Genomic DNA, 12,245 nt, shown 5'->3' with positions numbered 1-12,245 from the left:
ATCGGGTAACAAGGATGGCTCGTTGAGATTCATGTTGCAAAAATCACAAAATTGTCTTTATTTGATTAGATAGTTACAATGAGGGTGTATTTTTATCACATCATATTCTGCGGCCAAATTCTGTGACCAAGTCATGTGTGCATCTGTAGGCTGAGTAATGAGAGGCGCATTGTTCCATAGGAGAGAAGTTTGCCATATAGATGATTAAAAAATGTATACATTAATGATATCCTGTAGGTATCTGCTTCATGCTCCTAAACTTTCAGACTATTCTTTTTGGATTTAACTATTACATTATTTTTTTTTACCACCCTGTTCCCTTTCTGGTGACTCTGTTCTGCAACATACATGTTTACCCAAAAGTTAATTATTTTTCTGATCGTCATTTTCCTGTTAAAAAAAGATAGCTCTGTAAAGCAGCAATGCTTCTACCTGGTCACAGCATGTAGGTGAGGGACAACACATGCTTTTTGTGCTACACCGGGCTAGTATTGCAACTTTCCAGCACTCGGTTCATTCGCAAAATCCCTTAGATAATCTTTTCTTGGAAATCTCTTATTTGCGATTTAGCGGGTTAATAAAATCCATCAGTTCAGTGCAAAGCCTGGGCAATGCCACAGAGGGCGTCAGCTGCAAAACCCGGTCCATGGCTGCGACGCGTCCTACATTCACATGACGCAGCCCCTAGGAGGAGAAACACAGACGCACCCCTGGACCAAGTTGCTGTCCAATATCAGAGTGCTGACGTGCACCCCTTCCACTAACCTTTGTTGCCTTTGTGTGGAGTGGTCACTTTGGCAAAAAAAGTACAAGATGAATGACCTTTCTTAGACCTCTGTTTAATCACCCCATATCTTTCAGCACTTTTTTGGGCACCCCATACCCTGGTAGATTGACTTTCCCATCTGCCTGCACCAGTCTGCACCCCTCCTCCATATGTGAATATCTGGGCACGTGGGGCATCCCATTGGCCTTGCCGTGCCTCTTTGTGCCACCAGGAATCTTAGGGAGTGAACTACCCATGGGATTCCTCCCTGATGCCCAGGAAGGCTGTCTGTGGGGCCCGCATACACTGCTAGCCAGAATGTGTGGGCCTGGTGGTCACATTCCCATATCTTGTGTTTGGAAATGCCAATCTCTCCTTTGCATCTCAGGCACGCCAGATTGTCTGTGGGGGTCTCTGAGCACAGTAGGGACCACTGATGAGATATTCTAAGAAGAACCTGCAGCTGTGAAAAAGCCTGAAGCTCCTATAAGGCCATCTTAAGCTCAAAAGCAGAATTAAAACCGGGATCTTCCGAAAATAACACAGAGGTGGCCCTCGGTGGCTTTTTCTGGTTTATTAACACCCAGAGTAAAGCTTACTGGAGAACGAGCTCTTTGTACATTATACTGCATTGTACATATATAAACACTAGCAGCCCGCCCCAGTGTTGCCCGGGGCAGAAGGGGGCTGGGGGCAGCATTTTCGGCTTTTGTGCAGTCCCGGCCAGGCCCTCGCCCGCCCCGACATTGCCTAGACCGCCTCCCGCCCCCCGCCCGCCTGCCTCCCGCCTCTGCCTTACCTGAGCCGCGCTCCGGACTTCACCGCCACTCCCGGGCCCCCGCCCGCCCCGACATTGCCCAGACCGCCTCCCGCCAGGGCCGGCTTTAGGCATGTGCAAGCTGTGCACCTGCACAGGGCCACCAAACCCCAGGGGCCACCACGCCAATATATATCCTTAATATATTAATCCTCTTAGGATGGATACATATTTGCGTGGTGGCCCCTGGCAGGGATTTGGCGGCCTCTGGCTCTAAACACCCTGACCCCCTCCCCTCTTTACTGGCGTGCGCGCTCCGCCCCGCCCGGACCCCCTCTTCCGGGCCCCCTACCTACGCTCCCTGCCCAGGGCCACCATGAGCCTAGAGCCGGCCCTGCTCCCGCCTCGCCTTACCTGATGCGCCGCTCCTCCCCGAGCTTCGGACTTCACCGCCACTCCTCGCCGCTCATCACCGCTCCTCCCCGCCTGCCTTCATCACGCACGTCTAGGTCGCGGTCAGCGCTACGTCGCGGCCGGCGCTAGTTTTAGGGGGCTACTTTGTTACTAAATTTTAATTTTTTAATTTACGTTTTATTTTTATTTTATGTCGCCTATGTCCATCTACACACCCTGAGGATTCCAACAATGTATTGGGTGTGTGGATTTGGCACTGTGGTTCCCGAATTTACCTTGCCAAAAGGTTTCTGTTCTCTCTTTATACTAGTAGTATAGATTATACAACATTGTACCTATAGAAACAGGAATATGGTGTTAAATTGCACTAGTAACATTCAGTTTTACCAAAAGTGTCAGAGGGAGGCGGGGGCACACAAAATCCAGTTGAAGAGACGTAGCATTTATACTATACCGGATTTTTCTAAACTCCCTATGACTTTCCTCGCCGCTCCGCAAATTTTCCCCGCACAAGCGCCCAGATAATGTCTCTACACTTACCTTATATGAATCCAATTCGAAATTCTCTGAAAAAACGTTCAGGGCACGTAAATCTCATATAATTTGTTTCACTTCCTCTCACATAAGCCATTTTACCAAGTTTAATTTTGTTATGCCTTTGCTTTTCAACGTGGATATGAACCATTTTGGGAAAATAAATGTTTGGATTTTAGTGCCAGAGCCACTGTTGCGGCTAAACTTAGGGTTTGCTTCCCTCTAGTGGAAATTGGTGTTTGTGTCAGCGTCAAAGTGGCTTTTTACTATCCTCTTCTCTTTATCTGTTCATCCTTTAGAATTGCCATCTTAAATTAAAAAAAAAACACATTCACACAAATTCTGAGGGTTTTCTATAAAAAAATTGCAGTAAACATTAACTTTCCTAAATAAATTCAATTTTTAAGCATTTGCTTTTTCAAAAAATGTATACATGCTTTTTGAAAAAGAGCATCCTTAAATCACATATACGCTTTTAAAAATGTGTGTACACTGTTGTTTTAAAAAGCTGATTAATAAGAGGAATCTGCATACTATTTCTGTATATCTGTCTTGTGTATTTTATGTAGCACCATTTCAGTGAATATTTTACTTGTAATTGTTGCACAAATATGGAATTTGTATAGATGGGGAAATAGTGTGAAGGGTACCTTGGAACAGGTATTTTTTCCACACTTGTCACCCGTCGAAATAGTTCTGCAATGGCTGCAAAAGGAGCTGGGGATTTACAAATATATATTTTTAAATATAGAAAATGTAGCAAAGTTTGCTTAATAATATTCTGGGGCTAGTGCTCGCCTCAGATCATTTGATGCCAGGATCTGGTTACCAATCCTTGGCAAACTGTAGTGAATTATACATTAAGAATATGGTATGGTTATCAATGCCCTGATTGTTTAAATAAAGGCTGACCACTTACATTAATTTTCTAACTTCTAACCTAGAAATTTTGAAGAAAATTGCTTGCCACAGTTTCTTGGTATACTGGTCTTCATTGGTTACAGGTTTACCCTCAGTGCTTCATTTGTACCGGTGCCTGTCGGTGGTGGGCACCTGCACTCATGTTGAGGGACTGCAACCTGTTTTCCTTCATGAGAGGTTGAGAGACAAACCAAGAAATGGAGGAAAGGAGGAAGGGAGAAGCGGAGAACTATGATATAGAGATAATGTGACATGAAAAAGAGCCTGCAAGGGAAGCTAAAGAGAGTGCAACTGTAGGGTGATGGAAGGAAGAGACATGAGGTGGGAGCAAGATTACTCCTAAGGACAGCTTTGGTTGCCTGAATTTATTTATCCCCCCCTCCTTTTTTTGTTTTAGAGATGAAGCACTTTGAAATCAGTGCAGAAGTCCTCCAGAGCAACATCCCTGTTGGTGATTTCATGCACTGACTTCTCCACTCTTCTGTTTACTCAGCCATCCTTCATGGGTGGTGGTCGCCACATGGCTCTCTGCAAACTGCTCTCCTCCCACCAATGTTGTTCCCCTTCAGCCCAATACCTCACTGGCCACACATAGTCACATTTGTGGCAGGCCAGTCCAGGCTGCTGGTACGTTTACACATTCATAACTATGGATAGGGAGAGAGAGGTTTTATAGTGCCATTAAAGTACCACCGCCTTATAATATAAATAACCCACACAAAATACTGCCAGGCTTCCCTGGCAACTGGCAATAGTTCTTGTCTCCTGGTATTCATGTGGTCTGTTTGTTGACTTCAAGATTGGCTCATGTGTCAATGGACTCTAGAATAAACCTTTTAAAGTTTTTGCAAAAATATATATTTTTTAAAGGACACAACTATTTTTCATAAAAATATTTTTGCAAAAGACTTACAAGGATTTTGCTAGGTCATTGACCTGTGAGTCAGGCTTGACGTATTGACGATTGTATCACAGAATAATGCTTGCATTTTGCACGCATGCCTTTTTAACGCTTGCATTAGAATGAACGCATCGTTATGACACGTTCCTTTTGAACGCAAGTTGTTACAACGACTTGCCTTAGGGGGGCGTTGGACTTTGTATTAGTTTCATTTACTATTCCAACTTCAGTCTGTGCAACAGAAGGGAAGTTAAACCCAACACCAGTCCACCAGCGCGCCCCCACTAAAGCAAGTCATAGGAATGACGTGCGCAAAATGAATGCATGGCAACGACGCGTTCATTCTATTGCTGGCGCTTTAAAGGCACAGTGTGATTCTGGCTTCGTACTAAAGGAAGTTTCCCAGTATTGACAACTTAACAAACAGGCCACAAGAACAACAGGAGGTACCGGCTATCTCCAGTTGATTGCCGTGACTGCTAATCTTGTATAGGGTTAGTTTTTTTTTCAGAGCAAAGCCTCCTGTGTGTTGCAGGTCTTTTTGTAATTTAAAAATATTTAGCAAGTGCCTTTGCTCATAGCCTCTGGTGCTCACCGTCTGTCAAAATGGCACTATGCCCACAGTGTCACTTCCTCTCCATTCTTAGGTCTAGTTAGAGACAGCTTTAGCTAATGAAGACCTCCTCTAATTAATTCTTCGAAAAAGTAGAATGTGAATTAGAGGGTGAGTGGGTTTGGTTCAGTCCCCTTGAGGCAATGACGTTCATGTGTTTTTCATAATTTGCCATTGATTGTAAGGGCTGTCCTTCAAAGTCATGTCATTTCATGGACGGTCACATTGTCCCATTAATATTCCCATTAGATTTTGGTGTGGCTGCTTGAACTGAGAGCTCTGTGATAGAGCCGTAATTAATCCTGGTAACCAGCGCCCGAGACTCCCCATCTCCCGCACGACGAATGGAGAGGGGACGATCCCCCCTGAATCGCTGAATAGAGAGTGGCGGCGAACTAGGGGACCTGCTGGGGCACGATAGATAGCTGGCCGGGGACCCGCGAAGAACTACCTAAAATGGCGGCCGTGATCCGGGATCGGGTCTCCCCGACACAGAGAGGCAGGCAATAGCAGAGGAGAGGCGAGGCCCTTAAAATTGCTGCAGGAATCGGCAGCAAAGATCGGAGGAGTCGAAGCCTTGAGAGCGGAAGAGCTGAAGAGGTAAGGCTGCGACGCGGGTGCAGAGTGGGAATGGCGGCCGTGAGAACAGCCCGGACCTCTGCACCGCTGCGGAGCTGAACACAGCTGGAAGCGGACGGAGTGCTTAAAGAAGCGGAGGAGATTGGCCTCACACTCGCAAGACTTGCGACCTGAGGCATAAGGCTGGAGGGCAGAGTATCTGAGCTGCCTGAAAGAAGAGGAGAGGTGGAGGTTTGCGGCTCCTACCGGGGCTAGCGTCTGGGACTCCCTGTGCGTTTGGAGCTGGAGACGAAGGCGGTGATTGCAACGGACCCCCAGGGCTCAGTGGCCCACCGCGAGAGGTGCGGTGAAGTGGGGGCGGGGTAACCGCTGACACGGCAGAGGCGGCCGGTTGCGCCTGGGGAGGCCCCCAATGCTGGATAGTGGTGGAGGACCTGAGATGCGGATGGGTCGGCCCTGGGCGGCAGCGAGGAAGCAGATTGTGCGGAGCTGAGCGGAGGCTTCGGGAGGAGGAGAGGAGATAGCAGAGCGTTGCCCAGGTTTTGCAGCACATGTAAGCCGGGGATGCCTGCTGAGGGGGAACAGGACCTTGACTGCAAGCTGCGCTCAGACCTGCGAAACCTGGGGCCCCGGAGTTGGCACCGGGAGGACGGAGTGGAAAAGAGCGGGTGACACCTACCAGGCGGCGAGAGGAGAGGCACGCAGCCACTAGGCCTGGTACTCCCGTAGACGGTGATAAAGGGATCCCCTATTTCGTGGAACAAAAGGGGGAGCTGCGGAGAGGCAGGAGGTCAGAGCGCTGCTGCGAAGGTGACTGTAGAGGACCCCCTGTGCACGGTCAGGCTCGTTTGCGGTGGGGCCTGAGTCGCAGCGGAGAAACTGTCATAACTCAGAGCTGCCCATGGAATACGATGACTGAAGCACCTCCCTTGGCCCAGGATTGGAGGGAGCAGCCTGGCTTCCACTGCACGGATAGGTGGTGGGGACACAGACTCCGGGATCCCTGAAAGAACGCACGTCACAGTCAAGGCAGAACTTTCCAGTGGCGGGGGATACAGAGAACTGCTGCTGGTGCCCAGGAGGGGCTGCTGCTTGGGGAGCTGAACTGCCCTAGCACGGAACCCAGAGAGCGGGGCTGGCCACCACCGACTTGCCAAAGGACCGAGAGGAAGGACGGTGTGTGGTGACGGAAACTCGGGGAACGTCCCCTGGAGCTTGCCTCTGGAGCGCCCACAGCGACGAATAAAGCAGATCAGTGCATTCAGACACTGACTGAAGATGGGGAAACCAAAAGGGCCTAAGGGCGGTACCCAGCCGTCCGCGGATGACGGAGAACCCGAAAGAGAGGAGCGGGGGGAGCCAGAGTAGGCACGGGACCCCCATTTACAACAACAGCTCGATAGAATACTGATGGCGATAACAGAAACCCGCACAGCACTCCAGCAGGACATAGCACAGGTGGCCACGGGACTGGGCTTACTTCAGGCCGACCATGGGAAATTATCCGATAGAGTCACAGTGGTGGAGGACAAGATCAAAACCATTGAACCACCACAACAGAAACTTGGGGCTACTCTGGCCAACGTGCTCAAACGAATGGACACCCTAGAAAAAAGGGCCGAGTATGCCGAGGGCCGTAACCGCCGGAATAACATACGAGTAGTAGGATTGCAGGAAAAAATTGAAGTAACGGACATGGTACAGTATTTGGAATCCTGGCTCAAAACAGTGGTGGTACCAGAGGGGTTATCGACCTTCTATACATTAGAGCGAGGGCACAGAGTACCGGCCCGACCGCCCCAGCAGGGCCGACCACCGCGGCCGGTGGTGGCCAGACTGTTGCACTTTCGAGATCGGGACCTTATCCTCCAGAAGGCGAGGACGGGCGGTCCATTCCAGATAGAGAACAGCAGGGTCAATATCTTCCCCGACTACACCTACGAAACACAGCACCGCCGAACTTCTTTCTTGGCTATAAAGAGGGAGTTGCAAGCTGAGGGACTACAGTATTCTCTCTTATTCCCGGCCAAGCTGAGGGCCATTGTGGACGGCAAATCAGTTTTCTTTGACACCCCGGACGATGCCTGTGCCTGGCTGGAACTTTACAAGACTGGGAAAGACGGAGGCGAACAGGAGATGCGGACGTCCACGGAGAGCCTAACGCAACGGAAATCAAGACGGCTTCGTAACAGGCAGAAGAGGATGGGGAGGCCCTCCAGGTCCCAGACAGCAGCGGAACGGCGAGAAGTACTGACAGCGGTGACCACAATGTTGTCTACACAGAAGACTCTATCGGATGGCGGCACGGAATCGGAGAAAGATGATTCCCGATCTGGCTCGGAACACTCTGAAACGGACAACGTGCAATTACCAAAGGTTACACCAGAGACGGCTGAGGGTATGTTGGATGAAGGGTAGACGACTCCACGAACCCTGTCAGCCACGAGCTCGGAGCTCTGATGGACTTCCTGAGAGGTCTTCACGAGGGAGGTTGGTTGTTTGAATGGCGGTGAGGGGTGGGGGGAGAGTCTAGGGAAACGCTAATGATCAGGGCTCAATAATTTGGAGTGAATCCTTGGAGTGGGCGTCCACCGGTTGGCTGCTAGCACCCCCTCATTGCCCCTAAGGCATGCCCGCAGTGACTACTGATGGGCTTAGAGTTGTGTTACAAGTTAAATTAGTTTGGATGGGAACTAGATGGTTGTTGCTAGGTCCTGTTCTTGGGGGAGAGGGATGTAAAGGATGTAGGGGTAACAAAGCGGGCGGGATTGTCACTGACGTAGATGCGCAGAAGCTGATCGAGGAAAGGTCGAGAGAGGTGCACAGGAAATTGTGGGAGAATGGGTGATTCTACTAACTTGAGATGCATAACCTGGAATGTGAGGGTGTTACACACCATGATACGGCGACTTAAAATGCACGCCTACCTGGTCAGAAGAGGGATACATATTGCACTGCTCCAGGAAACACACTTGACCAAGTCTGAAGGGGTGGCGCTACAGCGTAGGTGGAGAGGCCAAGTGTATAATACCACGTATTCTGCGTATGCCAGAGGTGCGCTGATATGGATTAGGGCGGGGTCCCTTTTCAGATGACTAAGCAGACGATAGACCCAGAAGGTAGGTTTGTGGCCATTGAAGGGAAACTAAGAGGTAGAGAAGTGGCCTTCTGTAGTGTATATGCGCCCAATGTCGACCAGCTGCAATTTCTGGCGAGAATGTCGGGGTCTCTGGCGCACTATCTCGCAGGTCGACTAGTGATGGGTGGGTATTTTAATTCCGTAACGGATGTATCCCTGGATAGATCGCATCCACCCCTGAACGATTCACCGATGCACCGCTTAACTAAAGGGAGATTAGATTGGCAGACACGATGGGGGTTGATTGACGCCTGGCGGGCACACCACCCGCAGGGCCGAGATTACTTCTATTTTTCGGGCATGCATGACCTACACAACAGATTAGATGCAGTTCTGTGCTCCCCAGTAGTGATGCCAAATATTGTGAGGTCTGAATATCTGACCAGAACGTTATCAGACCATAACCCCTTACTGGTTACTATGCAGTGGATGCCTGGAGTCTCGTGCGTCCCTACCTGGAGGTTGCATCCTGAAACGCTAGATGACTCAATGTTTTCTGCCGCGATAGAGGAGGGGATCACTCATTACTTCGCAGAGAATGCTGGGACGACTGAAACAAGGGAGATGGAATGGGATGCCTTTAAGGTGGTTGTCAGGGGGCTCTGCATAGGAAAGTATGCAGGAGTACGGAAGGTACTCTTAAGCGACTTGGAAAAAGCTGATAACGCGCTGCGAGAGGCGGAGCTGTCGTGGCCCGGGCACCCGGAGCTTCAGGAGGAGGTTAACGCGGCAAAGGAAGCGGTAGCAACAGAAGTTGAGCGCTTGCGCAGTTTTGATCATAGAGCGTACACGGTGAGAGCCCACGCAGAGGGCGACAGGGCTGGTACTCTGCTGGCCTGGCTGGCCAATCCCTTAAAAAGAAGCTCCCCCATAGTAGCCTTAGATACTGCGGAAGGAGAAGAAGTTAACACCCAAAACGAGATTCTGCAGTGCTTCATGCACTACTATGAAGCTCTCTACAAAAGCAGGTTGAAGACCGGGGACCCGAACATAGATACTTTCCCCAGGGACTTACGGTTACCAGAGCTGGAACAAGAGCAGGCGAAAGCCTTTGGAAAAGATATAGAGCTAGGAGAAATACGAGGCGCTATTAAGCATATTGCCCGCAACAAAACCCCAGGGCTGGACGGATTGCCCATAGAATTTTATGGGAAATATGTTGACCTACTGGCGCCGAGACTCCAAGAAGTCTACAAAGAAGCGAAGGAATCAGGCCAGCTACCGCAATCTATGCGGGAAGCATTGATAATCCCGCTGCTGAAACCAGGCAGAGAGGGCAAGGACGCAGCATCTTATAGACCATTATCGATGTTGACGGCCGACTACAAAATATTGAGTAGTATTTTGGCGACCCGACTGTTGCAATATATGACCACACTGGTCCATGAAGACCAGGCTGGTTTCATACCAACGCGAAACACGACCGCGAACATCCGGCGATTGGTACGTCTACTGGGGGAGGACCACCTGGAGGCACAACAGCCAGTGATATTATCGGTAAACATTGAAAAGGCCTTCGATAGTTTAGAGTGGGATTATTTATATAAAGTGTTGGCACGCTTTGGACTGGGAGACGATTACTTACAATGGACTAAAGTATTGTATACATCGGCGATTGCCAGAGTGAGAGTGGGCACTTTGATTTCCTCGCAATACCCTGTGGAACAGGGAAGGAGGCAGGGGTGCTCGTTATCCCCGTTGCTATTTGCCTTAGCAGTAGAATCCCTTGCGGCGACGATAAGGACGGGTAACCACTACAGGGGTTTAAGGAGTAGAGACGGACAGCAATACATATCACTATATGCGGACGACCTGCTGCTCTTTCTCGAAGACGCCGACAAGGCAATGACAGGGGCTGAGAGCTTGCTATCGGTCTTCGGGTAAATTTCGGGACTAAGAGTGAACTGGTCCAAGACATGTTTATTCCCAGTAAGACAGGGGGTGACACGACCCAAACAGATGCGAGTAATACGGTGGGAACCCAACTGCCTGAAATACTTAGGAGTGCACATTTATCACGAGGCGGAGGATCTGCTGGAAGGAAATATAGGCCGGGGCGTAAGGGCTTTGAAGGGCAGCAAGGCCTTTTGGACTACCCACCCACTGTCAGTGATGGGCCACATAGCACTGCTAAAAATGATAGCGCTTCCTAGGTTTCTATATTACTTTAGAACGCTACCAGTGTGGATACCCGGCTCTATATTTAAACTACTGAAATCATTGATAGTGGCTTTCCTCTGGGGCACAGGACGACGCAGAGTAGCACAGACAACGCTTATGAGACCAAAGGTTGAGGGGGGTCTAGCAGCCCCGGACTTCGAGCTGTACTATTTAGCGGCCCAGCTGCAGGTGCTCACACAAGAAATAGCGAAAGAATTCAGGGGGCCGGGGTAAGAGACGAATGGAGGTATCCCTCGTCACGTCGTCTCGTTCATAGCATTACAGCAGAAACTAGATCTTAGAGCATTGACACTGGAAGAGAAAACACTCAGACTGTGTTGGAACCGCTCCCAACGTAAGGCGTGTGTGACACACCCATATGCACCTGAAATTCCCCTAGGGATGGTGACAGCATTACCACATGGAGGCGACTGGTCACAATTACAGATTTGGGAGGAGGCGGGAGTTCAAATGCTAGGGGACCTCTATGAGGATGGGACTATGTTATCCTATCAGACACTCCAAGACAGGTTTGATTTGCCGAGAGGAGGTTTCCTACTACACGCAGCATTGACTAGAGCGATACAAGCACACTGGCGGGAGGGGTTGATGGAGCCTGAAACAATGATGACCTGTCAATATGTCATGATGGCGGCGGGGACCTTCAAGGCGGTCACATGCCTATACTCCAGGATGTTAAACGAAAAGCTACCACCTTTAGACACACTGAAAGCAAAATGGGAAATAGAACTAGGGAAAGACATTCATGAGGCAGCATGGGCGCAGATAGTAGGAAGGGCCTGGAAAAGTATGCGAAACGCTAGGTTTCAACTAGTACACTTCTATATATTACACAGAGCTTATTTGACGCCAGGGAAAATTGAGAAATACTTTCATGTAGAAGATGCAGCGTGCCCTAGATGCATGGGAATAGGGGCGGAACTAGCACACATGCTGTGGTCCTGTCCAGTGATAGGTACATACTGGAAGGAGGTGGGAGATACCCTGAACGCGATAACAGACCGACGGCTAGAGTTTGATATGGCCATTAGTATACTACACTGGTTCCCTCATACATCCAAAAATAAGATCACTAATAAGTTTGTGGACATGGGGCTCATATTGGCGAAGCGAGAGATTACGAGTCACTGGAAAGCAACTGTGGGTCCCAGCAGAAGTAGGTGTAAAAGCGAGTTTCTTAAGTGGGCCAATAGCGAGAGCACGCTACGATACCAGCAGGCGCGTAGACAAAATAATGAAAGAGGGTTAGAATCAGCGACGGCATGGGAAACACTGGTGCAGGCTTTGCGGGACTATGAGACACAATGAGAGTGTGGAGTAGACCACTGATTGGGAAATGACTCTGGAACACAACAGGTGCATCACTCAGGAAAACACACGATCACTCCTGTGCATATACATTAAGAGGGTAAGCCACAACTGCACGCGCCGGTGACGGGT

The sequence above is a fragment of the Lissotriton helveticus genome, chromosome 12 (genome assembly GCF_964261635.1).
Source record: "Lissotriton helveticus chromosome 12, aLisHel1.1, whole genome shotgun sequence".
NCBI lineage: Eukaryota > Metazoa > Chordata > Amphibia > Caudata > Salamandridae > Lissotriton > Lissotriton helveticus.
The sequence above is the reverse complement of the archived record's forward strand: the minus strand, read 5'-3'. Positions refer to the sequence as shown.